The 24,905-nt window shown below is 39.8% G+C and overlaps 1 protein-coding gene across 10 annotated transcripts in view; it reads left to right on the plus strand.

Moving 5' to 3' along the window:
* myo3a (myosin IIIA) overlaps nt 1-24,905 on the plus strand; it is a 433,748-nt gene that overhangs the window by 29,963 nt on the left and 378,880 nt on the right. The window lies entirely within an intron of this gene.

The raw sequence follows: 24,905 nt of genomic DNA on the forward strand, positions 1-24,905 counted from the left end.
AGCTATCTCAGAGCATAGAATTTCAGACATCTCAGTGTGACTTAACACTGAGTGTGGCTGTGAATAACATGTCGGAATTGAGTGAATAAGAGAGATGGGCAAGTTGGGTGCTGTTTGATTTTCTAATTTTAACACATGTTGGAATTGGTTCTTACTCTTCTACTGGGGAATAAGCTGACTGATGAATATTTAAGTGGCAAAAGTTTATTCTCTTCCCATGTGCAGCAACTGGTGCTGCTAAGATTAATGAAGTATATAAAAAACATACAGACTTGAATAAAATATTTAAACAATACATTAAAACACATTGAGGATGGCAGGATGTGTAAGACATTATGGCTGCAACCTGGATGCCAGTGTGATTCAAGACAAATATATAATCAAAGTGTTTGTAACTTGAGGAGCTTCAGCTAGAGGCATTAAACTGGAGGTCAAGCTTCAGACACTGAGACCCATCAGGGAGAATGAAGGTGTCTGAAAGTGGTTACTGTTTTCATGATAGCATCTTTTGATTTGATCAGTAGTCAGGCACGGGAGAGTGGTGCAGCTGCTGTTGAGTTTGATAAGGTAAAAACAATGACTGCAGATGCTGGAAACCAGATTCTGGATTAGAGTGGTGCTGGAAAAGCACAGCAGTTCAGGTAGCATTCCGAGGAGCAGGAAAATCGACGTTTCGGACAAAAGCCCTTCCTCCCTCACCTCCATCCAAGGCCCTAAAGGAGCCCTCCACATCCATCAAGGTTTTACCTGCACATCCACTAATATCATTTATTGTATCCGTTGCTCCCGATGCGGTGTCCTCTACACTGGGGAGACTGGACGCCTCCTGGCAGAGCGCTTTAGGGAACATCTCTGGGACACCCGCACCAATCAACCCCACCGCCCTGTGGCCCAACATTTCAACTCCCTCTCCCACTCAGCCTGGGCCTCCTTCACTGCCGCTCCGTCACCACCAGATGCCTGGAGGAAGAACGCCTCATCTTCTGCCTCGGAACACTTCAACCCCAGGGCATCAATATGGACTTCACCAGTTTCCTCATTTCCCCTTCCCCCACCTCACCCCAGTTCCAAACTTCCAGCTCAGCACCGCCCCCATGACCCGTCCTACCTGCCTATCTTCCTTCTCACCTATCCACTCCACTCTCCTCTCTGACCTATCACCTCCATCCCCACCCCCATCCACCCATTGTACTCTTTGCTACCTTCCCCCACCCTCCTCCCTGACCTATCACCTTGATCCCCACCCCTACTCACTTATTGTACTCTATGCTACTTTCTCCCCACCCCCACCCTCCTCTCATTGATCTCTCCACCTTTCAGGCACTCTGCCTGTATTCCTGATGAAGGACTTTTGCCCAGAACGTTGATTTTCCTGCTCCTCGGATGCTGCCTGACCTGCTGTGCTTTTCCAGCACCACTCTGATCCAGAAGTTGAGTTTGATAAGGGGAGTGAGAGGGTTAGAGTGGAGGATCCTAAACATCCGCAATAGTCTGACAGGCTTGAGGTTCGTTTAGCTTCTCTGAATGAGAATGGGGGCCTCAGGGTGGATGAGCTAACTGGCCAGAGCGATGAGATATCGGAAGCCATTTAATTTGGGGGATTATGGAAATGGAATGTAGTGGTGATAGGGAACAGTATAGTCTAAGAGTTTGAATCCATTCTCTTCAAAAAGAACAAGACTAATGTGTTGTTGCTCTGTGCGAGTATTCTGCCAGGGCTAGAGACGAACTATTAATCCAGTTATTGTGGTCCATTCAGGTTTGAATGAGGAGGAAATGATTTTGCAAAGTTAGTATAAGCACCCGGACAGCAAATTGAAGAGCAGGATTTCAAGGATTCGTTACTACATGAAAATGTGTGCAAATTAGCATAAAGCAAATCAAATTAGAGAGATGACTATGTACCTCAAAAATTGACGTGATAGATGTGGGTTCCGGTTTATGGGGCACTAGCATCAGTACTGCGGAAAGTAAGGGCTGTTCTGTGGGATAGTCTATCCATGAACAACACTGGGCTCACATGTGCTTGTGAGTTGCATAAATAGGGAGGTAGAGAGGGTTTTAAATTAAATAGTTGGGGCAAGGGATATATATTGGGAAGCCATAATCAAATATGTTGAGAGAGAAAGGCATTAATATGGAAATGATAAACAGATTGTAACAGAAAGCAAATGTAAGTACAAATCAACAGAAAAGGCTAGAGGTTACAAGATTAATAAAGGACCAAATCAAGAACTCTGTGACATAATGCACATACAGTCAAAATGTAGAATGTGACCTGAATATGAAGGGTACCTAATATTTAACAAGGAAAAGGATGCTAGGAGAAAGCGGAGAAGGGAGTCTGTTCAACAGTAATGGTATTAGCAAAATACAGTGACAGGCCTCAAGTTTATGAAATCAGGATGTAGAAGCAGTTTGGCTTGAGTTGAGAAATGATTAAGGCAAGCTGTTATTCATGGAAGTCATGTACAGGCCTCCTAAAAGTAATTACATGATATATTGGAATATAAAGGAAACTTTTTAGAAAAGCAATATTCATGAGTGATTTAAAATCAATTTATTTATAGGCTTGAAAAATCAGCTAGCCTAAGATGAAGAGTTCATAGAGCGTTGTTGAAATACTTTCTTCGAACAACACATTCTGGAGCCAACTAGAGAGCAAACTAACTAGATCTCATATTTTACAGTGAGATAGGATTGTTAATTAATTAATTAAGTGATGGTGCACTGGGGTAGCAGCATTCGTAATATAATTGTATTTTACTTTCAGTTTGAGGGAGAGAAGAATGGGTCAAAGACTAATATTTTAAGCTTAAATTAGGCTAATTATGAGAACATGGAAACCAATGAGCTAAAATGAACTGACAGATTAAGTTAATGGATAGCTGCAGTGGCAGATATTTAAGGAAAAAAAAAGATAAAAAGTGAGTCTGGAGAATTATTAATGGAAAATAAAGAGATGGTAAATGAATTGAGCAGGTATTTTATATCAGCATTCATTATAACAGAGATAAATAATATCCCAGAAATATGTCAGTGAGGAAATTGAAATAATTCAAAAATATTACATTCTTCCTATCACAAAGGATGTGGTGCTGAACAGATTATTTGAGATGTTTAGCCGACAAGTCCTGATGAATTTTATCCCAGTATCTTAAAAGAAATTATTAGTATGATAGTTGGTGCATTGGTTTCATTTGTCCAAAATTCTTTAAATTCAGTGAAAATTATTTTAGATTGGATAATAGCAAATATAACTATTCAAAATAGGAAGAGACAGAAATCTGAAAACTATCAGATTTATATGTCCTGTTATAGCAGGACACCTAAAAAGTTCAAGTTAATCAGACAGAGTCAACATGGTTTTGTGAAAGGGAAAACATTTCACTGATTTATTGCATACTTTAAACTATAGCATGTACTGTGGATAAAGATGGATGTACTGTACTTTCCAGAAAGCATTTGTTAAAGTGTCACATTGAAAGTTATTGTGAAATAAAAAGCTCACAGTATAAGTGGTAACATTATCATGGCCAGTTAACAGGAAGCAGAGAATAGGCATTAAAGGTTTATTTTCTGGTTGGCAAGGGACAATGACTGCTGGTGCTAAATGATCAATGCTAACTTTTTATTATTCTATGAATGACTTGGTTGATCAAAGGTTTGGTTGCTAAATTTACTGATGATACAAAGATGGGAAAATAGGTTATGAAGAAAATATATGGAAACTACAAATGTATATAGGTAAGATCAGACAAATAAAGTATAATGTAGGATTCAATCATGCTTGATCTGATTTATTCCACATTCCTGCTTACTCCAATAACCTTTCATCATCTTGCTTAAGAATCATAAATCTCTCTTCTTTTACCTTCAAAGTATTCAACAACTGCTTCTTTTGCCTTTTAATGCAGCAAGATCTAATTCCCCAGATATTTGAGAAAAATAGTCTCTTCATCTCTGTCTTAAGTGGACAACATCTTTTTTAACAGTGATTCCTATTTCTAGACTTTTCTTAATGAGATGAAAGAACTTTAACATGTCCATCCTGTTAGACCCCTTAGAATCTTGTATGTTTAATCACGTTGTCTTTTCTTTTTCTTAGTTCCAGCAGTACAAGACAACCCCGTTCAATCTTTCCACCTTAAGACCACCACTCTAAATAAACTTTCAAATAAACTTTTTCTGAACTGCTTCCAACATATTTATAGCCATCCTTTAATGATGAGACGAATACTGTATCCAATACTTCAGATGCGGTCCAACCAATATTTGATTTAACCGTAAAATAACATCCCTCCTTTTGTATTCAATTCTCAATTCAAGAATGAGGTAAACTAAAAGAGAACAGAAGGGGAAATAGGAGAGAAGCCTAGAGAAGGATACAGGTTCATGGTTACAGAGTGAGAACCTTAAAGGAAACAGAGGAAGGATGGGAAGCAACTGACTGGATGGTCATAATGAAATCAATGAGCTCATCACATTTGTTGTTAGGGTGGGCAAGACAGAAGAGAAGGATTTCCAATTTGCATTGGAGAAAAGAAGTAAGTTTGACCTTTTTGTCTTTTACAGTAATTCTGGAATCATGGTCAGTTTTGTCAGAAGGCACAGGACCTGAAAATGTTTCAATACAGCCCTACCAGAAGTTATGCCCATCGTATACTTTCATGTTTCCTTTCTTTTGTAATTAAGACAATGGAGATAAAAGCTCGGCTCGGGACAACAGGAGGTTTGAGTGAATAATGGCAGTCGGGGGTGAGGGTATCAAAAGTGGAGGTGAGGGTGGCGTTGACCAGATTCATAGCTACAGAAACGTGAAGGCAAATGGAGGGTCAAAGAATGGATAGCTAGAAACTTTAATATCAAAGAATGAGAGTATTTCCTTATTTAATCAAAAACTATTGTATACTATTGTCATTCCCAGTATACGGAGCACTTGTTTTCAGCACACTCCTGTACTGCTGTGAGGCCTGGACGATGTATCAGGCAACTATCAAAACATTAGAAAAATTCTATCAGCAATGTCTTAGCTGCATCCTCCAGATTCAACTGGATGACTGTCAGAAAAATTTTAATGCCTTTCTTGAAACCAGTTCTACAAGCATACGGGCAAAACTCTTGCAAAATCAGGTCCAGTGGACTGGACACTGTCTGAAATGAACCTCCCCCTTCAGGTACTGTTTCTTCAACTCTCAATAGCCAATGTTACAAGGACAAAGAAAGCACTTCAAAGACACTCTGAAACTCACCCTGAAGCAAAGCAGGAATGTGTGTCTTTCCTCTGGCGTGGTAGCTTTATCTAATGCAGCATTACTTATGTTGTCCCTCATAACCTAAGAATGAAGGACATTGGTAATGTAATATTGAAAGATCCAATAGATTATAATTACAGCTCAATAAGTTATAAAAATATTACATTCCCAAACACATCTGATTCTGGCATAATAGGCTTTTTGGTTGCAAAGTATAGTATGCTTCCATTAGTACGTTGTGTTTCAAGTGACCTGAGTTAAGATGATACTTGAGACCTCTTTTATCCCAAGCCACAGCTACCATCCAGTGATGGTAACATGAACATATCTCTTAAAGTTGTACAGGTAGAAGATCCTTTATTCAAATGCTCGGGACCAGCTGTTTTTCAGATTTTGGAATCTTTCAGTTTTCAGAATAAGTGACAGTTTAATGGTGAAATTTTTACAAATCTTATCGGAGGAGCAGACTTCTAAGTAAGAACGTGCTTGGCCACACCCCCCCACGTTGCATCTGAGTGACACGCATCAAGTGGGTATCGATTTGGGGGTGTTCAAGGAGAAACCAGGCCTGTCGGTGCTTGGCCACTCACCCCATGTCACATCTGAATGACACGCATCGAGTGGATGTCGACTTGGGTTAACTGTTTGCTCGCTAAACAACCTCGTTTTTAAAAAAAAACCTCAAAAAAAACTTCGGATTTTGGAGCTTTTCAGTTTTTGGATGTTTGGATAAAGGATTTTCTACCTGGACTGTCATACTAATTGTGAAGCATGACAACAAGCATGCATTGTCACTATTGACAGGGAGGACCTTGCTGACAAGCATTCAGTGCCATGTTGAATCATTCTGAAGAAGGGTCACTGAACCCAAAACGTTAACTCTGCTCTCTCTCCATAGATGCTGACAGACCTGCTGAGCTTTTTCCAGCAATTTCTATTTTTGTATCTGATTTCCGGCATCCACAGTTATTTGTTTTTTTTTGACAATTTGTCCAAGTTACATTATACTTTGAGTTATGATGTCTTAATTATAAGGCAGGGCAGCAGCAGAGAGGAAAGGCAAAGGGAGTAATTCCTGGTGTCCGAATCCCATTCCATACCCTGTGCCCCCGAAATCTGTGTGCTGAGAATTGACCAATCACAAGAAACTCTCAACCCTGAGGAGATATCACTTTATGTTACAGGATATTGTCAGTGACAACTACCTGGCAACTTGAACAGCACATACTTTGTCCTAATTAGAATAAAAATGATTTGCTTGGAAAAAACATTATCTTTAAAGACCTGACGTTGCCACGCTGGGACTGTTTACCTGGTGATTGTGTCTTTTAGAGGTATACACAACCTCACTCAGCACATCACACCACGTCAATCATCGGAATCCACTTATGTCATTGACTGTAAGGCACCACCTCATCACTGGAATATATTTTGTTCACCATCGAATATACCCATCTTATTCAGAAGATTTCACCATGGCATTCATCAGATTTATCTGCTTAATTCAAGATACCAAGTTAAACAGAGTTTTACTTGTCTAATTCACCACAATGCAGAACTATGCCAAACACTTCATAAGAATGTTACATGACTACAATTTATTTCATTTATGTAGGCATTCGTGGGAAGATCAACCTGGTAGTGACCCGCTTTCTTGAACTGCTTTAGTTTTGACGTTGTTTGGACACCCACTGAGCTATTAGGAAGGTGATTTCAGGATTTTGACCTATTGACACTGAAGGAACTGTGATGTAATTCAGGAAACTGTGTGGCTTTGAGGGGAAATTGCAGGGGGTGGGGTTTGCAGGCACCTGCTGCCCTTGTCCTCTAGGTGGCCAAAGTTGCCGGTTTGGAAAGTGCTCTCAAAGGAATTTTGGCAACTTGCTGCAGTGATGGTGCCCACTGCAGCCAGCAGTAGGACTTCTTTATGTTGAAGAAGTTCAGCCCATCAGTCATGTTTTGGCATTCTTTTCAAGTGGGCCAGTAAGAGTTTGGATGTACTGCTGAGACTGTATTAGGTTTTGGTCAGACTGCATATGGAATATCGTGAGCAGTTTTTTGGTTCTGTATCTGAGGAAAGATGTGCTGGAATGGAAGAGTCCAGAGGAGGTTTAGAAGAATGTTCTGGGGACGAAGGGCTTATCAATTGTAGAGTGGTTGAGGACTCTGGGATTGTATTCGATGCAGTTTAGAAGGGTGAAGGGAGATCTGATTGAAACTTACACAATACTGGGTGGCCTGAAAAGAGGGACATGGAAATGATATTTCATCTAGTAGGAGAAACGCAAGGGCACAGCCTCTGATTGAAGTGACAATGGTTAAGAACTGAAATGAAGAGAAATTTCTTCAGCCAGAGGGTGGTGAATCTGAGGAACTCATTGCTGCAGAAGGCTATGGAGGCCAAATAATTGAGTGCATTTAAGCCAGAGATAGATAGATTCTTGATTGGTAAGCGGATCAAGGGTTCTGGGAAGAAGGCAGGATAATGGGGTTGAGAAACATATCAGCCATGGTTGAGTGGCTGAGCAGACCTGATGGGCCAAATGGCCTAATTCTGCTCCTATATCTTATGGTCTTAAGGTTCCTTATTTAAGAATATTTACACAGGCATCATGTTACAACCTGTGGGTTCAATGGTAAGCAATAATTGCTATATTTAACACTTCCATCATTTTATTGATCTTTCCGTGTTCAATTGTTTCAATTCTACCATTTGTTTGCTTTTCATGTACCTTGCACAATTTCTCAAAATATTTAATTTCAAAGCTGTTCTTATTAAGCCTTTTAGTGACTGCAACAAGAAATAAAATACCTACTTCAATCACTGGTGTAATTATTCTATGTTAGTGTTGGATTTACTAAAAATCCTCCAATAAAGAGTGACTCACCGATTCCTTTGAGAATAAAACATTTTCTAACACCTGCATTGTTATGTAGTTGTGGCATAGCAGAAGTATGCTTTGTGTATTTCTTTTATTTAAATTACATTTCAACTTCTAACTGGATTAATGCCCCCAGCTGGGCAGCAGAATGCTGGAAATTACAACTTCAGTGGAGAATTTGTCAAAGTTATTATTTGAAAACACAGTACGCTTTGAAAGCTAACAAAGGAAAGACAAAGAGTTTGCATGCACCACAAGGAGCTCTTCCTATGACATTATGAGACAACATAATTTCAAGGTCTTTTTCATTTTTGAGGAATAGACACTTTTTTTATAATTGTAGCCTCTTGTGCAATGGAAAGCACAGATTCAATTCTGTACAGCATCAGATGGTAAATAGCTTGCATTTAGTTTGACTCAGTTAGCATAAACCCTTATCCCAATTATTTTTCAATATAGAAGATTTAAATTTTTTAGATTTGGATTTATTAAGTTTTATTGTCATGTGTACTCAAGTACAGGAGTACCCTGTACATGAATACTGTGAAAAGTGTACAATGTCACCATTCCCAATGCCATCTTAGTTATTATGGTACCCAGGTACAAAAATAGAAAAAGAAATAAGTTTAAAAAGTAGAAGTCTACATGGCACAGATAGCATTGAGATGTATTTCCAATTCATCATCATCAACTTTCTCTGATTGAGTTTGGCAATGTATGATGAATTATGAATGGTTTTGGACAACAGGCCTTTGCCTCACAGTATCCAGAATGCCATTTGGCAAACTCGCTGAATCTTCAAATTCAAATTTGTCAAATCATGGGATGGATTCAAGTCCAGGTATTGGGAATCTAAACTCACTGTGGTATCCATGCTACCATTTGAACTGTGGTTCATATTTTCAGAAGTGATTGATTATATTCCTGATTTCTGTTGATGTTCACTTGTACATAATTCTACTGAGCCTGTTTATTTTCTTTTCTTTTCTTTAATTTAGTCATTCAAGTGTAATTGGCCTTGGGGAGTAGTACAGAATAGGTGATGGAGAATTGGTCAGTCCATTTTTATGTTCTCTCCTATCTGACTTTCCTTCCCACTGATAAGGTTTAAAATAGGCAAACAAGTCCCTGTTTTGTACTCCAGCTGGGGCCCAACTTCACTGCATGATTCCTGTACCTGAAAACGTTAATGTACATTGTGCCAGTAATGACTATTCATAAATGGCCATTGCTGACTTAAATTTCCTACGGCAAATTCATAATTAGGTTCAAGTTTTCTATAATAAATCAAAAGGGTCTTTGAGAGAATCTAACCATCATCCGTTGACATTCAAAGACATTACCGTCACTGAATTCCACTCTACAGGGGGCCATTAATATAAAAATGTCTGACTAATAAATGTTCATACTTATAAACATGATCCCATACTGGGATGTAATTCTAAAGATCCAACATAAGAATCTTTCCTGTACTTATGAACAGCAGTTTTATATTATCCTGCATTGTATTTCAACCTGTGTACAAATCCAGTTATGAACAGCCTCCAGAATTGATCCCTTTCTCAATCCAGGGACTGCCTCTATTAACATTCTGGGGGTAATCATTGACCAGAAGCTTAATTGGACTCATCATATAAATACAGTGGCTACAATAACAGGTCAAAAGAGGCTAGGATTACTGCAGTGAGTAGCTCCCATTCTGATTCCCCAAAGCCTGTCCACAAGGCACAAGGCAGGAGAGTGTCCCATTTGTCTGGATGGCCGCTGCTCCACCAATGCTCAAGCTTGACACCATTCAGGACAAGGAGAAAGTGAGAACTGCAGATGCTGAAGAATCAGAGTTGAAAAGTGTGGCGCTGAAAACGCATCACAGGTCAGGCAGCATTCGAAGAGCGGGAGAGTCGACATTTCGGGCATAAGCCCATCATCAGGAATTCATTGACCTGCCTGACCTGCTGTGCTTTTCCAGCACCACTCTTTTCAATTCTGGTACACAAATACTCAATCCATCCATCACTGATACTCAGTAACAATTGATGTGGTCTGCAGCGTTTCAGGAAGGCAGCTCGCTACCACCTTCTCAAGGGCAACTAGAGACTGGCAATAAATGCTGGGACCCTGTTCAATGGGGCAGCAACACACTGCAGCACTCTGGAACTGCGAAGAGAGGAAGAAGAACACAATTACAAAGTCTTTGCCAAAAATGGATACTCCCACAGCTTCATCTGCAGATGCCTGGTGGACAAGTCAAGACACGCCCCAACACACTGGCTACTCTCCCATATATTAAAATCATTTCAGAACTGACAACCAGACTGCTCTGACTGCTAGGGATCTTGACAGCTCACAAACCAGCAACCACTCTCAGACAGCAGCTCAAGAGAATAAAGGACCCAATACCCACTATGTGCAGGATGAATGTAATTTACAAAATCCCATGCAGCGACTGCACTAAGCACTATGTAGGACAAACACGTAGACAGCTAACGACCAGCATCCATGAACACCAATTAGCAACCAAATGACACGACCAACTCTCCCTGGTATCCATACACACAGACAACAAGAACTATGAGTTTAACTTGGACAAAACAGTGATACTAAGATAGGTCAAACAAAGAACAGTAAGGGAAGCATGTATTCTTCCTCAGACTCCATCAATGAACACATTAACCTGGACATGATATACAAACAGTTGCAATGGAAAACTGGAACTGGCACCAACCAGAAACAGCCCAAACAGAACCATATCAATTCAAAGTGGAATTGTGCAGCAGCCCTTCACAGGAGGCAATGCAGCACTGATGATGTCATCTAGAAAGAGGGCGAAAGGTCTGCAAGCAAACCTGCCAGCTCAGTGAACAGAATAACGACGAGGACATAGGTCTTTTCAGAGTTTTGTGAAACTGGAATACGGAACCATTTTAAAAAATTCATCTATTGGATGTGCACGTCACTAGCTGGACCAACATTTATTGCCCCATCCGCAACTGCCCAGAGGCAGTTAAGAGTCAACCACATTGCTGTGGGTCTGGAGTCACATGTAGGCCAGACCAGGTAAGAATGGCAGCTTTCTTTCTTCAAAGGACATTAGTGAACTAGATGGGTTTTTCCTAACCATCAATCCTAACAATAGTTTCATGGTCATCATTAGACTTTTATTTCCAGATTATTATCGAATTCAAATCCTATACCTGGGATTCAAATTCAGGTCCACAGAACATTACCTGGATCTCTGGATTTACAGTCTACAGATAAAACCACTAGGCCGTTGCCTACCCTTAAACAGCTTCCAAATGAAAACAGCGTAGTAATGCATTGATCTGAAAGGAAGACTTGTAATTCTGTCATAACCTTCACAATCCTGGCACTTCCCAAAGCACTTCACAGCCAATGAAAGCAGGTAACATAGCGTAATCATGAAATATTTGAGGCTTTCCTTGGTCTGGGCCCTTTGAATATGAACAGATTCAAGAACAGCTTCTTCCCTTCCTGTTATCAGAATTTTGAACAGACCTCTCAGATGTTAATTCTGACACAGCTGTATATTGTGCTGTGTCCTGCTGCCCTGATGCATTTTGTATGGTAAGATTTGCTTGTAAAGCACGCAAAACAACACTTTCCACGTATTCCAGGTATTTTGGTACATGTGTCAACAATAAATGAAACTCAAACTCCATTCCCTCAGCCAACTGCAGGGAGGCACACACAGTTAAAGGGCTGATCTGGGATAGGCACAATAGGTTGAATGGCAACCTTGACATAATCCTATTATGTCCCAAAGGGAAACGCAATGAGAAACCTGTTATAGTTGGTCATACTGGACTTCCATTTTGCAGCATATGAGATGAGTTGGAAATATCATCTTACATACTGTCTTTTCATCAGAGGAGTTAGTCAGTTATTTTAAATGTTCTTTCTTTAATGGCAAAGATGCTGAAGGCTTTGAGCTAGCTGGATAGTCAGCCACATTTAAAAAGAACTTCCTAATCACCACAATAGTTCACTGGAATTTATATTTCCCCCAGACAAAAACCTGTGTGTGCATCCAGTACAGCTGCCCTTGTCCTATCCCAGGGGTGCCTTTAAATTGGTGGCCATGGCTGACTTACAGTTCTCTGCCTGTTCCCTCTAAGCCAGTCTGATTGTTGACTGGGAATGATACCGCTCTTCATGTATGTAGTTAGTTGACATCCCACTGGGTGACCCCGATAAAATTGCCATTTACACTATTTGACGATTTTCAAAGACCTGGTAGGAGTTGGTAATCCATGCATTGCTGGGTTAGAGTCACAACCATCAGCACAGTGCATAAAATGCAGTCTTCTGTTTTCTTTTGTTTGAATAATCTCGGAAGGATTGGATTATGTAATATCATTTATTGGTCACACAAAATTCAAGGACTGTATTGTGTCAAATAGTTTATTGTTCAAATGGTGCAGATTGAGGCAGGGAACTGACAATGGAAACTTTGTATTCATTAGTGACACAACAGACGATGTTTAAGGTGATGTTCTTTGCAATACAGCTCACAGGTGGGCTAAAACTACGTCACAACAATGAAAGCCATCAATGAGACGATCATCAGAGCATTGTATGCTTGGACTGCCCTTGAATACCAAGGAAAGTCCTTCACTCCTCAGACTGCTTTGCACGGTTCGAAATTGTAGGTTAAAATTGTTAATCCATGCTTATCACTGTGCCTCAGATGCATGGCTGATCCCAGTATTTTTGTTAAGTAGGTCAATTCAGATACATAATAGAATATTTTACAAATTCATTTAAAATTCATTCTGGTCACAAACAAATGTGGAGAATATTTCCAATAATATTACATTGATATGAATGTATACATTAGTGAATATAAGATCAGGTTTGATCACTATAAAACAGAAGACTTCACAGAAATCAATAATGTCCTCAGTTTATCTTGGTAAAGCAATTAAAAGAAGATAGTGAAATGGTGGAGAAAGTCTCCTATTTATCTTGGTCATCAGTTTCTACAGGCACTTAGACTGATTTGGGTAGTGAATGACATTCCAAAAGAAGAATCTATAGAGGAGAAAGTAACTTGCATAGAAAATATAAATTAAAAAATGCAGCATGTAACTTTGACATTTGGCTTCAATAAGTCTCTGATATGTGAGAGAGTAAGCAACCTCTGAAACTTGGCAGCTTCAGAAATCGGAGACACGGAATGCCAAACTAGATTAACATTTGCATCAAGGGTAAAGCAGGGAAGACGAGGACCAGACATAATTGAGACAGAAATAAATGTAGTGATCATAAAGATGTAAGCAAGAAAAACATTTTCATTGAATGAGTTCCCAACAAAAAAACTGAAAGTTCTGAATAATATAAAATTATGACACTGTCAGGTCGCTGCAAAGATATTAACAGAACAAGGAGGGTCAAGATTTTATTTTGGGGTTCTTGAGATTCTCTCGAAGGCTACGTTTTGATTTATGAAGGTTATATTTAGTTTCTATTTTCATTTTCACTTACCCATTTAATAGGTGTTGCAGTTACATGGCAACAATACATTCTGTATTTGTATTGACTTATGGCATGCTCTATGACTGGAGCACCTTAACTAGACAGTCAGTAACCTTTTTACTGCAGCTCAGATTTGCAATTAACACAGTGTACTTCAGCATAGTATCCACTGCATTTTCCTAAATAGAAGTTCCTGAACTTATGGAGCAATTTATGCAAGGAAATAATTTTTTCATTGATTTCAAATTTTTGCAACTCTGTTCATAATATTTCTGTTTAAAACTGTTTTCCCCCACCATTTGAGGCCTCCCTCTCTCTCTCCACTATCTTGCACATCTCTTACAGCTTTCTTCCTCTCCCCTTGCAGGTTTCTCTTCCCCACTGCAATCTCCTCCTCTACTGTCAATATCTTACAATATCCTTCTATGTATATTGCCCTTACAGCCTCATTCTCCATCTTTTCTTTTAGTCTTCTTGACCCTGCAATTACTTTTCTTAAAGTATCCTTCTCACCACCCTCACAAGTTCCACTACTACGTTAAAATTCCTCATTGAGGTCTCCTTCTCTTCGCTCTTATTCTCCACACTCCTTGAAGCCTCTTTCCTGTCATGCCCCTATCGACAGTTGCTTCAACAACCAAGGGTGTCTTGCAGCAAAAGGTAATCTCTCAAAAACACATGATGCAAAAACACCATACATATGCACCTCCCTCACACACACACGATGCACAAACACCACACACACGCAAACACATCTCTCGCACATCTCAGACACACACAGATACACATGCACCTCTGACACATGCCTCTCTCTTGTCTCTCAGTCTCACACACACACACGCGCACACAATAAGCACACAGATACACACACACACAATACATTCTCACACGCACCCCCATCCCACGAGCTCAGCTTAGTCATTCCCTCATTGCAATCTTTGATTTCCGAGTTACTCACAGGCTGACTAATAAGATGGAAGGACCGAGCACCAGCAACTGCAAGAGAGAGAGAGAGCCGATTGGAGGAGCAGCTCCTCACCAGTTCTCTTAATTCTATTTATGGTTGTCCTATTTTAATTTTCTGAGGTGTTTTGAGAGGCTTCTAGGTGAAGATTTTGCGTACTGTCCCACAGGATTTTGGTCACTGCAGAATAGGATTCGTACCTGAGGATATTATACAGTCAGTGTTAATTTAAACTCCCAAACAAATCAAAAGTCTTAGTGCGTTCCGAGTACAGATAAAAAAAACTCACGTGCTATTTGGTGGAAATAATTCTAATTACCAGTTCCGAAAGAAATGACCACTCTATTGAAACAGAGCTTGATGACACCTTGTCTGGAATCAGACTCAAAAGAAACAAAAGAGGGCTTCATCTTGAGAGTATAAGTCACTGCTATAATGTGCATTTCATCAGCGCAAATGGACTATAACACAATTGACGAATTATGGATGTTTTTTGGACAATGAAATGTCCATTCTACTGAATGGGTATACCAATTATCTATTTGATATCTTCTACAACATGGTTTTCTCTAGAGGTTTTCCACAGAGATTTTCCACAGTGTGATTTTCAGTAGAGGTTTTCCACAGTGTGATTTTCTATAGAGGTTTTCCATACCGTGATTTTCTATAGAGTCTTTCCACAGCTTGATTTTCCAGAGGTTTTCCACAGCGTGATTTTCTACAGCACAAGGTTTCAGAGGAACACAACTGTCACGTTATAACAGCATGACTGTAATCATTACTGGATTGTGGAGGAGTATAAACCTGTTTGCTTTATAGATTGAGTCTAACATTATAAATTAGGAAGTTCTTTGACAAACTAAAAATTGACAGAAATGATCAAAGAATAATTCAGAATCTGTACTGGAATCAGTCAGTAGTAGAGAGTCTTAACAGCAGATGTCTTGAACAGTTTGCGAAGCAAAGCAGGAGAGACCAGGGATGTGTTACATCTCAGAACTGTCTAACCTGCAATGGAGTTATGAACATGATAATAAAAGATGCAACCCCAGGAGGTTGAATGTTGACAATATGAGACTTGTAGATGACAGTGTGCTAATTGCAGAGTCAGAAAAGGCACCATTGAAAAATGTAAAAATGTGAGGTGGCATGATGGCTCAGTGATTAGCACTGCCCCACAGTGCCAGAGACTTGAGTTCAATTTCACTCTCAGCCAACGTTTGTGTGTTGTTTACATATTCTCCCCATGTCTGTATGTATTTCTTCTGAGTGTTTTGGTTTCCTCCCACAGTCCAAAGATGTTTGGAAAGGCAAGGACTGATTAAGGATAGTCATCATGGCTTTATGCATGGGAAATCATGTCTCAATAATTTGATTGAGTTTTTTGAAGAGGACTGATGAAGGCAGAGTGGTGGACATTGTCTATATGGACTTCAGTAAGGCGCTCAACAAGATTTGGCATGAAAAATTGATTCACAAGGTTAGATCACATGGAATACAGGGAAACTAGCCATTTGGATACAAAATTGGCTTGAAAGTAGGAGACAGATGGTGGTGGTGGAGGATTGCTTTTCAGACTGGAAACCTATGGCCAGAGGTGTGCTTTAGGGTAAGGGGAAAAGCAAGAGACTTGTAGTAAGTAATGATGTTTGTTTGAAGAGCACAATGACCCAAATGGCCTCTATCTGTGCCATTGCACTGCTGTGATTCTGGGAAGTTATGAAGAAGACATTATAACAAACCAACTGCGCTCTGTTGTGCAACTTGAAGATTATAACATGGTATGTACATAACATCTGGGAGTCATTGAGGATGAACACTTTTCAAGGCAAGGTACCTAAACAACAAATGAAGCTCATGTTTTACTAATTTATAATCTCAATTTACCGGAGACACAACACACAAAATTATTGCCAATAAGGAGAGGGAAAAAAGAGTCCACCATTAGAGAGTTCATATGGAAATCCTGTTGGAGAGAGGTGTAGAACTTCTTCAAGTGGGCATAACTGAAAAAGATAGTGAGTTAAATACTAAATAATACTGAAAGGACTGCGGATGCTGGAAATCAGAACCAAAAACATAAGTTACTCGACCAGCAATTATGGACCAGTTCTGAGGAAGGGTCACTGGACCCGAAACATTAGCTCTGATTTCTCTCCACAGATGCTGCCAGACCTACTGAGAGCTTCTAGCAATTTCTGTTTTTGTTTCTGATTTCCAGCATCTGCAGTTTTTTCAGTTTTATTTTATTATTTTGGCTCTGGTGGTTTGTTAAAAAGGTGGAAAATGTCAGTGCATGTGGAATATGTGTGCAACACGCTAGCTACTGGGTTTAATCAGTCACATTTCAATGGATATTTATAACCTGTACCATTCCCACATCACTTGTCCCAACACCCTGAGGCAACTTGCAAAAGATTTTCATTTGAATTTAATTCAAAATATGATACACTGTTTTCCTGAAATGTCCTTGAAATGAAAATGAGGCTGTTGAACAACAATTTTTGAAGCCAGATAAAACTCAGATCTTTTGACATCAGTAAATACCTATGCAGGCACAGGCTCAAATATCAACAGATGGATCAGTGGGTGAGAAATGGAACCAATTTAAATGATTTCCAATATTGTAATTGACATCATGCTTGTTATGGACCAACCACACTTCAATGCCCTCAGTCTGCTGAACTACTGATTGCTGAATATCAGTGTTGTGCTCTCAGGCCAAGCTGAAAACATTGGTCTTCAGAGTCTGCACAGTTGTAGGCATTTGTCTGTTGCAAATGATATTCTATCGAGTTGTTCATTTATCCTTAAAAGAAGACATCCTTGCCATGCCACACAAGTTATAAAGAAGGGTGACTGCACAAGAAACATTAACTCTGCTTTTTCTCTGCAGATGCTGCAAGACCTGCTGAGTTTCTTCAGCAATTTGTTTTTGTTTCAGATCTCCAGTATCTGCAGTTCTTTGTTTCATATGAACTCTCTAATGGTGGACTCTATTTTCCCTCTCCTTATTGGCAATAATTTTGTGTGTTGTGTCTCCGGTAAATTGAGATTATGAATTAGTAAAACACGAGCTTCATTTGTTGTTTAGTGAACACTTGACATGTGTTCACCGTCAATGACTCCCAGATGTTATGTGTATATCATGTTATAATCTTCCAAGCTGCTCAACAGAGAGCAGTTGGTTTGTTGTAATGTCTTCTTCATAACTTCACAGAATCACAGCAGTGCAATGGCACAGATAGAGGCCACTGGCTCTTCAAACAAACATCATTTCTTATTACAAGTCTCTTGCTTTTCCCCCTACCATTGTACATTATTTTTATCCAAATAATCATTCAACGCCCTCTTGAATACCTCAATTTTACCCACTCCCACCATACTTCCCAAAGGGCATTTAATACTTTAATCACTTGCCAAGTGAATCTTTTTTTTCCTTCATTTCAGCCGTGCTTCTTTTGAAGATCACTTTGAATGAATGCCTTCTTATTCTTGTTTCTTTTTACAAGTGAGAACAGTTTCTCCCTATCTACTCTATACAGCCCACTCATGTTTTCAACAGACGTGACTTGTAATGTGTTTTCGTGTTTTAAATAAACTAACCCACGAAGTTAATCAATCCCGATGGGAAAGTGATTATTGGACCATTATCATTATCATTACATTGTCTAAAGTCTCTACTCTCTCACAATACAGCTTCTTGCTTTCAGTTTCATTTCTATTTCTCTGGAAACACACCCAGGCATAACTAATGGCATGTAGAGAGTTAACATAAGTCAACAGACATCCATAATCCAACACCAAATATATTAATTATTCTAATCTACATCTAATTACCCTTGTAAAAGTAAAAATCTAATTGAGGCCGTGGAGGGGGTCGTTAGGGCCGACTGCCTGCCCATCTTCCGCGGTTATGTTAGGGCCCAGGTGTCCTTGGAGAAGGAGCACGCGGTGTCCACCAACACCCTGGAGTTGTTCAGGGAGAGGTGGGCGCTGCAGGGAGTGGAGTGCATCATTTCTCCCTCCAACTCTATTCTGATTTAGTCCCTACCCTCCCCTTCACTGTTTTGATCACACAGCACTGTCCTTTGATGTGAAGGGCAGTGCTTGTCACTGGCCACTCGGGTGTTTTCCTATCTTGAATAAAGATTTGTGCACCTTCTGTCTCTCACTGTGTCTCACACCTACACACACACACACACCATGGGTGCTGGGGAAAAATAAGCACTACCACAGTTAGGCGGTAGTGTGGGGGTTAAATAAAAAAAATCTAATTGAAGTGTAACCTTCTTTAAAAATCAAGTACATGCTTGTCAAAACATTTCTTACTGAGTGACTTTTTCTTTCTCTTCACACAAAAATAGTCTTTGAAATAAGAGACGTCTTCAGCTTGGTCCTAATAGAGATGATGTGAATTTGTGATCACAATTACGCCATTTGATGTGAATCCCTACTGTTTGTTCATGTGTGGAAAATGTACTTTTGCTTTACCTGGATTGCTTTATTACTTTGTGATTTATTTTGCTTTTGTTTTGACATTCTTATTGGATATTAGTTACAATTGGTCATAAGTTGTGTTTGGTCAGAGAGCAAAGGATGGCTCGATGTGTGTGAAATAGTATTTCCTCCTCGAATATTCTATCTCTCAGACTGCCCTTTATTACCTTGTTGAACCATATGAAGCCACAACTCAGTTGTGGATTGTACCACAATGGTAGAGATTGGTGAATGTTGTAGTTTGCTAGAAACTCCATTTAGACTGGAAACAAACTGCACTGTATTGTCTGTTGCGATGGTCTCTGGCAATTATGTTTTGGAAACATTTCTCTGCAATGAATGTGAAAAAGAGTGGATATGGAATTTTGTTGTAGTGATTTCTGACCATTCAGTACATAGATCATCAACAACAAACACAAAGGCTGATTTTTTTTCTACTTGGAGTTGTCCCCATGGTTTTGACTGTAGAGGTGTAGGACATGGTTTTAGAGATTTGTTTTGCTGAGTATACAAATCACACAACTTCTCATGAACTTTTCTATATGACAATACATGTTGCTGCATCTCTTTTGGCATAACCACATGTAAAACAGTTGTCATCAAACAACGTGAGTTCATCACATACTTTGTAGCATGGCATTAAGTTTATTTTGAGTCTGAAAAGCCACTTGGTTTTCATAAACTGGCTTATTGTCTGCTGTACACTGCCTTTTACCAGTTCTGGTTCCAAGCCCTCACACATAATAAGATTTGCAATCTTGTGCAAGATCATTGCAATCTCATAGTCTTCAATGGTGCATGCTCCTTTACCAACGCAAATGCTCCCTGTGATGGTGTATACCCCAGCATGACAGCTACTCAGTTCTTCAACCTCCAAGATGCTTGACCTTAAAGTTGTACTGATGCAGATAATCTGACCATTTGTAAGTCCAAAGGGGTTAATGAGCAGATGTTGATTTGGTAACAAAGCAGTCGATGATTGATACAGAGAATGAGTTTTCCACCAGAGGCACATACGTAATGAAAGCAAATAAACTGCAGTTTCTACAGATCTGACACAAAAGCAGTAAGTGCTGGGGAAACTCAGTCTGTCTGTCAACAGAATTAACATTTTGAGTTCAATGACTCTTCTTCAAAACAAAGATACATTTGCCAGTGTTCGTAAATGGAGATGCTAGCTGCTGCTTCCTACTTTCATTAAGTGACTGCAGATTCATTTGCTCCATTTGACTCCAAGTTCAGTTCCAATTGCAATTCTTGATGCTTCTGTTGTGATGTACTTTCCTGCATGTTAAAATATACAAAGATTAGCAGAGATGTTATCTTGCTGTACTGTGCAAATCTCCATTCCCATTGTGCACACTTCTACACTAGCTTCCAAAGAGGCTCTGGGATCTCTCTCTTTATTTGGCAATGAATTTGTGGTGAATGATTTGATTTAGTATTGTCACATGTACTGTGATACAGTGAAAAGTGTTATTCTGCTAACGAAACAGATCATACCTTACATAAGTACATCAGAGTAATAGCACAGAATGCAGAATATGGCGTGACAACTATCGGGAAGGTGCAGAGAAAGATCAACTCTAATCTCTGTTCATAAGTCTGATAACAGCAGAGAAGAAACTGTTCTTAAACCAGTTGATAATGTAACTTGTACTGAGGAATGATGTCAACTCTTTGCCTTGAACTACACCTCGAACATTTTAGTATGGGGTCTTACATTGTTTCTTGCCCATTTGGCATTTTGGAAAGCTTTTGAGAAGCTGATGACTCTACCTTTGGTGCCTACACATCTAATCAAATTGAAAGGATTCCTAAGTATGTAAGTTAGCTCGCTGAGGTTGAAAGGTTGTTTTCAGATGTTTCGTCACCATACTAGGGAACATCATCAGTGAGAGTCTCTGGTGAAGCTCTGCTGGTATGTCCTGCCTCTCTTTATAGAAAGCATTATTGTTGTTTCCTTGATGAACAGACCAGGTCTAAGCCCTGATGTTCATTTAAATAACAGACAGAGTCATTTGTTCCAGCATTTTGATTGAAGAAAATCACAATTTCTCATCCCTATTGCCTGTAACGATGTGATCTCTTCTTAACTTTTAAGACTTCATATCTGCAGTATTCTGTTCATGTGCATAAATCTGTCAAAAATGCATCCATTGATTCCTCTTGTTGCTGAAGTAATTAATTAAACATCACTTTTTTTCTGGCCTGATTTTGCTTTGTGCTTCAATGTCAGCCATACTTTCTTTCACACCCTGCCTCATGAGGACATTAGCGAAAGGCCCACTTGCATGTGAAAGACAGCTCTGATACAGTCCTGTATCTTTAAACTGCTGCTTCCAGATCTCCCACTTCTGACCTCGTTGTCAGCTCTCACCATTTTCAAACTGCAGCAGCAATGGCAATACTTTGACAGGAACTTCCATTCTGATCGAATACTGCACTGACTTTGGAATTTTCCTTTCCTTACTCAAAACCTTCTGATTAATTCTGTTGGTTCTCCAGGGTGTCCTTTCTTTTGTTGTTTTATTTTTGCCTCCTTATAAACTATATCCTGTCTTTCAGGGTGTTCCCTTTATTTTCCCCGCCATACATTTTGGGCTGTAATCTGACTTCAGTTCAATGATGTTAATGTTTCCCTGAAGCCAACGTACTTTAACACATTTTCGCTATGGCCTGATGCACTGATATATACATTTTGTGTATCACTGGACATTGTCACGATAGTACTAAACATGGCCTAACAGATAGAGTCATAGCGGTGTACAGCATGGAAACAGACCCTTCGGTCCAACTTATCCATGCTAACCAGATATCTCAACCCAATCTCGTCCCACCTGCCAGCACCTGGCCTATATCCCTCCAAACCCTTCCTATTCATATACCCATCCAGATGCCTTTTAAATGTTGCAATTGTACCAGCCTCCACCACTTCCTCTGGCAGCTCATTCCATACACATACCACACTTTGCATGAAAAGGTTGCCCCTTAGGTCTCTTTTATATCTTTCCCCTCTCACCCTAAACCTCTGCCCTCTAGTTCTGGCCTCCCCATCCCTGGGAAAAGACTTTGTCTATTTATCCAATCCATGCCCCTCTTGATTTTATAAACCTCCATAAGGTCATCACTCAGCCTCCAATACTCCAGGGAAAACAGCCCCAGCCTATTCAACCTCTCCAACCCTGGCAACATCCTTGTAAATCTTTTCTGAACACTTTCAACATCCTTGTAAATCTTTTCTGAACACTTCCAAGTTTCACAACATCTTTCCAATAGGAAGAAGGCCAGAATTGCATGCAATATTCCAACAGTGGCCTAACGAATGTCCTGTACAGCCGCAACATGACCTCCCAACTTCTGTACTCAATACTCTGACCAATAAAGGAAAGCATACCAAACACTGCCTTCACTATCCTATCTACCTGCAACTCCACTTTCAAGGAGCTATGAACCTACACTCCAAGGTCTCTTTGTTCAGCAACATTCCCTAGGAATGTATCATTAAGTCCTGCTAAGATTTGCTTTCCCAAAATGCAGCACCTCACATTTATCTAAATTAAACTCCATCTGCCACTTCTCAGTCCATTGGCCCATCTGGTCATGATCCTGTTGTAGTCTGAGGTAACCCTCTTCTCTGTCCACTACACCTCCAATTTTGGTGTCATCTGTAAACTTAATAACTGTACCTTTTATGCTCACACACAAATCATTTATATAAATGATGAAAAGTAGTGGACACTGATCCTTGTGGCACTCCACTGGTCACAGGCCTCCAATCTGAAAAACAACCCTCCATCACCATCCTCTGTCTTCTACCTTTGAGCCAGTTCTATGTCCAAATGGCTAGTTCTCCCTGTATTCCATGAGACCTAACCTTGCTAATCAGTATCCCATGGGGAACCTTGTTGAATGCCTTACTGATGTCCATATAGGTCGCATCCACCATTCTGTCCTCATCAATCCTCTTTGTTACATCCTCAAAACACTCAATCAAGTGTGTGAGACTTGATTTCCCACTCACAAGCTTCTTAAATTTAAGCTTCTTAAATTTTGTCATCTGATTGTTACATCTGAGATCCTTCATAGACTAAAATGAAGTTTGAAGAGTACAAAGACTGACCTAAACTGTTTGCCATGATCTCTAGACCATAGATTGAGGCACGTCCAGGAGACCAATGCGTACAAAGAAAACCACCTGCACTATAACTGCAATTGATCTAAATGTATTAAAATCAAATAACTGAGTCAGCCAGAAGAAATTCACATCTCCTGTTTTAACTCATGCTTGCATGATAAGCACAGACATTGAATATAAAAAGTTGCCTGTAACTGTTCAACTTGGAATGAAAATGGAGCCATACTTTGAAATATATAAACAAACCACATTTCACTAGTTGTTTTTGAGCAGCAGAGCAGAGGGAAGGGAAAATAAATTTGTAACAACCATACCAGGAAATCTCTCTTTCCCTGTTTCTCTCAGCCTCTCCACAAATAACAACCAGTGAAAAGTCTCAGGGAGCAAATTTAGGAAAACAACCATTCATTGAGAACTCAAAGCTTTCTACACATTTCACTGCTGCTGAATATTTAAGTTAACAATGAGACGACTGTTGTCTCAAGCTAAACACACACTTTATTCTTTTTAAAAATGTATTCCCTATGTTTTACATGCGACTGATGTGTTTTATTAATGTTTTTTCGGATTGGTAGGTAATAAAGCTCCTCTTTCTTTTACTCAAAGAAAGTCTGTAATTGCTTCCTTCATTTTGATCTAGTTAATGACATTTTACTCATTGGAAAAATAACATAAGTTACATCAGCAAAATTTCAAACTTCCAACGATACTATAAAACCATAAGACATAGGAATGGAAGTAAAGCCATTCGGCCCATCGAGTCCACTCCGCCATTCAATCATGGCTGATGGGCATTTCAACTCCACTTACCCGCATTCTCCCCGTAGTCCTTAATTCCTTGTGACATCAAGAATTTATCAATCTCTGCCTTGAAGACGTTTAGCGTCCCAGCCTCCACTGCACTCTGCGGCAATGAATTCCACAGGCCCACCACTCTCTGGCTGAAGAAATGTCTCCGCATTTCTGTTCTGAATTTACCCCCTCTAATTCTAAGGCTGTGTCCACAGGTCCTAGTCTCCTCGCCTAACGGAAACAATTTCCTAGCATCCACCCTTTCCAAGCCATGTATTATCTTCAAAGTTTCTATTAGATCTTCCCATAATCTTCTAAATTCCAATGAATACAAACCCAGGATCCTCAGCCGTTCCTCATATGTTAGACCTACCATTCCAGGGATCATCCGTGTGAATCTCCGCTGGACACGCTCCAGTGCCAGTATGTCCTTCCTGAGGTGTGGGGACCAAAACTGGACATAGTACTCCAAATGGGGCCTAACCAGAGCTTTATAAAGTCTCAGTAGCACAACGGTGCTTTTATATTCCAACCCTCTTGAGATAAATGACAACATTGCATTTGCTTTCTTAATCACGGACTCAACCTGCATGTTTACCTTTAGAGAATCCTCGACTAGCACTCCCAGATCCCTTTGTACTTTGGCTTTACGAATTTTCTCACCATTTAGAAAGTAGTCCATGCTTGTATTCTTTTTTCCAAAGTGCAAGACCTCGCATTTGCTCACATTGAATTCCATCAGCCATTTCCTGGACCACTCTCCCAAACTGTCTAGATCCTTCTGCAGCCTCCCCACTTCCTCAGTACTTCCTGCCTGTCCACCTAACTTTGTATCATCGGCAAACTTTGCTAGAATGCCCCCAGTCCCTTTATCCAGA

The sequence above is a fragment of the Chiloscyllium plagiosum genome, unplaced genomic scaffold (genome assembly GCF_037043375.1).
Source record: "Chiloscyllium plagiosum isolate Xiang-an unplaced genomic scaffold, Cpla_swu_hap1 HiC_scaffold_5, whole genome shotgun sequence".
Taxonomy (NCBI): Eukaryota; Metazoa; Chordata; class Chondrichthyes; order Orectolobiformes; family Hemiscylliidae; genus Chiloscyllium; species Chiloscyllium plagiosum.